The sequence below is a fragment of the Miniopterus schreibersii genome (assembly GCF_964146895.1).
Source record: "Miniopterus schreibersii genome assembly, chromosome: 19".
Classification (NCBI taxonomy): Eukaryota; Metazoa; Chordata; class Mammalia; order Chiroptera; family Miniopteridae; genus Miniopterus; species Miniopterus schreibersii.
The window spans coordinates 14,199,392-14,205,526 of record NC_138119.1 but is presented as its reverse complement, the minus strand read 5'-3'; positions in this window follow the sequence as shown (position 1 = coordinate 14,205,526).

The window sequence follows — 6,135 nt, the reverse complement described above, 5'->3', positions numbered from 1 at the left end:
TCCTAGAATTTTTCTAAATAAAAAACTTATGATAATACACATGCTACAATTTCTAACAGCACAAAAGGGAAAGTATGTCTCCTTCCCATTCCTGTCACCTTCTGTCCCAAGAGGCAACCACCGGTACCTGTCTCTTCACTGAGATACTCCACATGCATTTAAGAACGTGTCTACACCCCCATTTAAACACTGATCACAGCTTTTTAGTTCCTCTAGACCAGGTCTCCTAGCCTAAGGTCAAGATGAACCTCAGGGGATCCTTGCATCTGCTGAAATTGCATACAGAATGCTGGCTCGGCACCTGGGCCCTGTTTCCAGGAAGGAGGCTCACATTAAGAGCCACCTGGTCCAGCCCAGCTCCTCATTTTACAGAGGAAATGAGGCCAGAGAGAGGAAGGGCACTGTTCAGGGTCCTCAGCCTGGTGAAGGCCTGTCAGGAGAAGACTCCCAGACTCCCCCACTCTACATGCCGAAGAGCCCCAGGGCACCCCACAAAGACGGTGTCAAAGGGGGCTGTAGGAGGCCTAGGAAGCAGCCAGGAAGAGGCAGTTCTATTTGCGTCAATGTGACATACTTAAGGGGCTGAGTCCTAGGCTCTCCAGGCCCAGGGGAGTGTCTCTGAGGTTCCCAGCCCTCCTTTCAGTGCCTTCCTGCTGCCCAGCCCGGCGAGGACCCACTTCGGTGTCCTCCTCACCACCACCCACCTCGGTCCTTAGAGACGAATGGAGACAGGGTCTGGTCTGGGGTCAGCACGAGGGAAGTTGCCCGGGACTGCCTTCCCCCTCCCCCGGCTTTTGTTTGGACTCCAGAGCATCAATCTATCAGCAGTGACTGGGGCCAGCCCCCTGCCTCCATTGGTGGCCTCCTTCCTGGCTTGGAAGGGAGGCTCCTGGTGAAGGAGCTAGAGCAGGCACGAGGAGGTGGGAAAACTCCACTGAGCACAGGAAAGGAAAGCAGGGCACCAGGGACAGCAGGTGGGAGAGGGGCGACAGAGGGTGGACTGCCTTTTGGAAAGAAGAAGGCTGGGACACTGACAGGGGCAGTAGGGCTGGGGACAAACCCCTCCTAGGCAGGGATGCCGGGACTGGGGTAGGAGGGTCGGGGGGGACACTCGGGAATGTGCTCTCAGAGTCCTACTGAGCCTATGCAGATGAGACCTGTCTCTATGCAAATGAGTCTGTCTGTATGCAGATGAGGAGAGAGGGCATTCTTTTTCCGAGTTACCATAGAGTCCACCCCACCCCCTTCCCTCAGGGCCCCAGCTGCAGGGCAGCGTGGGAAAAGGCCAGGCCCGGGGAGGGGTAACTGGCAATGGGCTAGCTTTCAGGAAGGACTTACAGAAGAAAAATGGCCAGTTCTGGAGATGAAATGGGAACTATAAAGGGGCTGCTGGGAGAGTCAGGCAAAAAAGATGGGGGTAGGCCGTGAAAGAACACAGGGAAACAAGCAGACTGACCTAGAGTTTTGGGAAGGAGACAGGAATAAAAAGAACTTCCATTGAGCATCCACTCCATGCCAGGTCCCCACAGAGAACCTTCCACTCGCAGTCTCGCTGGATCCTGAAGATATCTGTGAGGCCTTTCACAGATGAGGCCCAGACAGGCTGACAGACATACCCAGGCCACATATTTTGCAAATGGCAGGTTCATATGGGACCCCATGGCAGGCAACCACAGCTTAGAACCTTCTTACTTCTTCCTGGCATGTAGAGACTAGGACAGCTCCTCCTGACCTGAAGTGAGGTGAGGGTGTTAGGGGGCTGGGGGCAGTGCCTGGGTGTGGGGTCCTGATATCCCTAAGGGGAGGTCTGGCTGCATCTCAGCCAGATAAGGCCTGCAGAGGGCTGAGAATTGGCAGAGGAGGGTGGGATAGGGCTGTTGGTGATAGCTCAGTGGGTAGAAATTCGGAGGGGCACATCAGGGCTGGGAAGGATGCCAGGAATATTATAGTGGGGAAAACTGAGGCCCAGAGAGATTGGGAGGGTGGCCCTCCTTGCTCAGCAGATCCAAGTGCAAACTGGGCCTGAACCCAAGGCACTGGGCCCCCAGCCCAGGCCCCCTTCCTGGGAGTGCAGAGCCTGGGAGTGGGGGTGTCTTTGAGACTGGCCTCTCTTCCTCCAGTGGCCCCAGCCCCCCACATCCAATGGTGCAGCCAAGGCCTTTGTGGGGAAACCATGGGGAAGAGAGGCCCCTTGTTGGCCCATTCATTGTGCCGGAGGCTCGGCCATGCCAGGCCCCCGGTACCGGCTGGGATCTCCTTCCTGGGGGTGCTAGCCAGCCAGCCCCCACCCGCTGCCACTGCCCATTCCCCAGCTCTGTCATTTCCTGGAGCCTCAAGGCTTTGGCCCTTGTCCCAGCTGAAGGATGGCGGGGAGCCCTGGTCCCCACTCCCCCACCCCCCTGCACCTCGCCTTTTACATGCTGGCACCAGAGCCGTGGGAACGCTGGACAGCAGCTGGGCACCGGTGCCCAGCTCTGCCCACCCCCAGCCCAGCCGACCTCAGAGAGGGGAGAGGAACAGGCCGCCCCCAAAAGAGCCCCTCCAGGATGGGGCCCTAGAAATCCTTAGCACTAATTATGAATCTAGGGACAAACGAAGAATTTGCAAGTCAATTAGTGAAAGAACTTTCCCAGGGAAGAGCCTTCATCCAGACTCAGCTTCAGACAGGGCCACATACTGGGTCATCTTGTCCCTCCCCCTACCTCTGCTCTGCTCAAAGCTTGGGATGGAGGCCCACCCAATGCTCTGCCAGCCCCTATGTGGCTAAGAGTGTCAGAGGCCTGACTGGGCATGAAGGGCCAAGATCAAGGCTGCACTCTGCTGAGGTCAGCTGGAGGTCATTATAGGGCTGCCACCAGGAGATAGCCTGTCAGGGCTCTGACCTCAATGCCACCTGCAATAGAACCTGGTGGCTCCTGGATGGGATTGCCAAGGAAGACAGCTGGCCTGGACAGGGTGCCCTGGGTGGGTTGACAGAAAAATAGAAATCACTATGAAAGAGCCAGGGGAAGATGCTTCCCAGAGAACACAGAGAAACCAGGACAAGAGGAGACCAAAGGAGAGACAAATGGTCCCAGGCATCTCAACTTGTGCCCAGGCAGGAGCCACACGGTTGGAGGAGGTTCAGCTACACCTATGGGCACTTCAGGTGGACTGGTCACCATCTGTGTATGATCTTGTCTCTCCCAGGCTGGGAGGCCTTTAGCTGGGAAAGGGGCTCTCTGCTGAGGGGACCCCTTAATTGGGAGAAAAGAGGGAGGGAAAGGGCTGTTGGGGCAAAAGCCCTAGAGCCAGCCTCACCATCTGAAGGAGATTAAGGGATTTTAATTAAAACTTGTTTGAGGGACTCTGAGCAGGTGGGTTGGGGCTGGTGCTAACGATCTAATTGCTGCCTTTATTTAGCCAGGGCTTTCGCCAGGGCCCGGCTGCTGGGCTTGGTAATAAGTGAGGTGGCTTTTTAAAGGAGGGTGGAAGAAAAGAGGCGGAGTTGAGGGGCCAGGAGTAAAAGTTTTTTTCTTCACTTTGAACATCCAGCTCACAGGATCACGTGCCCAGAGAGGCTCCCCCTACTGCCCTCCCTGAGAAGCCAAGGTAAGGTTGGAGCATAATAGAGTAATGGGAGGCCTGAGAAGACTTTTTGGGGCCAGGAATGAGCAAAGAGAACACATTGGTCCCCATAGAGAGGGGACATTGAGACAGGGGATGGTTAGGATGTCCTTGGAATAATTATAACAGCCAACATTAGTTGAAAATGTACTCTGTCAAGTATTCTTTGAAACAGTTTATATACACTTACTCAACCCTCACAAGCACACTATAAAGTAGCTCTCCCTCAGGACTAGACTGAGCAGGCGATACCTGTCTCTAGAGCAGGGCTCAGCCCCTAGCTAAGCAGATACTATGGGCCCCACTGACTAAGGGCAGCTCCTTTTAAGGAAGGGACAGGTGGACAAACCCTCTCTGGACTCTGAGAGACCTCAGGTTGAGGGTCTAAAACATGCAGGTTGCAGCCCAAAGGCCTCTGGCTATGGCAGTCCATCCTCACCAAGGTGGTGCAGCCTCCTCTCCTGCCTCTCCTGCAAAAATTGCACTAGGGCCCAGCCGGTGTGACTCAGTGGTTGAGCGTTGACCCATGAACCAGGAGGTCACCAGTTCGATTCCCAGTCCGGGTACATGCACAGGTTGCCATGTTCGATCCCCAATGGGGAGCATGCAGGAGGCAGCCGATTGATCTTTCTCTCTCATCAATGTTTCTCATCTGCAAAATGGGGACATAAACAGTAGCTATATGCCAGAGCCGTTTTGGGAATTAAATAAGATTATGTATGTGAAGTGCTTGGCACACACAGGCCTGACGCAGGGCTCATAAACGGTGGCTGTCGTTATTGTTATTAAAGGGAGGGACTCTGCAAAATGCACTAGCCTAGGGCAGGCTCCTCATTATTGCTCGGAGGAATAATGAGGCCTTGTGGTAATAGCTGCTCACAGCACAGGCCCCTCCGACAAAAGGACTCAGTGGCTGTGGATGGGCCCAACAAAGTGAGAAGTGAATGGTGCATAATGAGACACTTAGGGGCTTAGCCTTTGGGGGGGGGGGGGACTGGGAAGAACCCTCCAGCTGTGGCTCCAGGTGCTGATGGACGCCACAGGTCAGAAACCCAAGCCCAGAGGCCACATTTTTTCTGCTTCAAGGTGGCTCAGCCAAGAGCCTTCAAATGCAAACCCAGGTCACCTGTGCCTTTGCTAACAGGTACCAAGCCCCTCCAAGTGCCAGGTGCTGCTCTGTGTGCTGGGGCACCAGCCCCTGCAGATGGACCCCAGGACCTCGGACCTCATGAGGCTAGTGGGCAGACAAACAAGGACCCAAACAAATAGGTAAAACACATAGAGTGTCAGGTGGTGATAAATGACCTGGAGAAAAACAGATCATGAAAAGGGACGTGGAGGGCTGGGGTTGGGTGAGGAACTGCAATTTAAAATAAGGTGCTTAGGAAAGGCTAGGGTTTTTTTTTTTTTCAACTCTTTTTTGTAAAAAATGTTAAATAGAAGCAAAATTCCCTGGCCGGTGTTGCTCAGTGGTTAGAGCATCGGCCTGCTCACTGAAGGGTCGAGGGTTTGATTCCCCGTCAAGGGCACATACCTGGTTTATAGGTTTGATCCCCAGCCAGGGTTGAGGCAGGTGTGGGAGGCAATCAGTCGATGTGTCTCTCTCACACAGATGTTTCTCTCTCTCTCTGTGTCTCTCCCCTTCCCTCCCTTCCACTCTCTCTAAAAATCAATGGAAAAAATATCCTCAGGTGAGAATTCACAACAACAACAAAATAGATACAAAAATAAACACTAGCTTGGCCTGCTTGGTTCAGCGGTTGAGCATTGACCTATGATCCAGGCAATAGCAGTTCAGTTCCCAGTCAGGGCACATGTCTGGGTTTTAGGCTTGATCCCCAGTTGGGGGAGGGCGTGCAGGAGGCAGCCGATCAATGACTCTCTCATCATTGCTGTTTCTATCTCTCTCCCTTCCTCTCTCTGAGATCAATAAAGACATATTTTAAAACATAAATAAACAAATAAACAGACTAGCCTAATGAAGCCTCACCTCTCCATCACCCAGCTTCAACAACTGCCAATCTTGTTCAACTTGCACTTTCACCTCCTAAGTTGTTTTGAAGCAAATCTCAGATATCTCTTTTCATGGAGGCTGTGATTCAAGCAAAGACCAAAGGAGACAAGGAAGCCAGCTGAGGAAGCCAGCCATGTGGTCACTGGGGAGGCGAGTGTTCTAAGCAGAAGGTCAGCAAATGCAAAAGCCTCATGCCTGGTATTTGGAAAACCAGGCTCTCATCTGGGCTTTGCCCCCACTGGCTGTGTAACCTTACATGAGTCTCTTAACTGCTCTGAACTGAAGTTTTGTCATCTGTGAATCGGGACTGATGCCCTTACTCTATAGGACATTTGTAGTGGTGGAGGGAGGACCCCTGGAGTGTTTCATAGAAGTGGAGCAATGTGGCAGAGTCAAAGTCTACTCACAGGCAGGTCTGGCCCCAGAGAAACTCAGTGAGTTGGTGGAGGTGAGACAAAGGCCCCTAAGGTTCCCAAGACTAGGTGGAGGTTAGAAAGGGAGTTGGGGGGTGATTT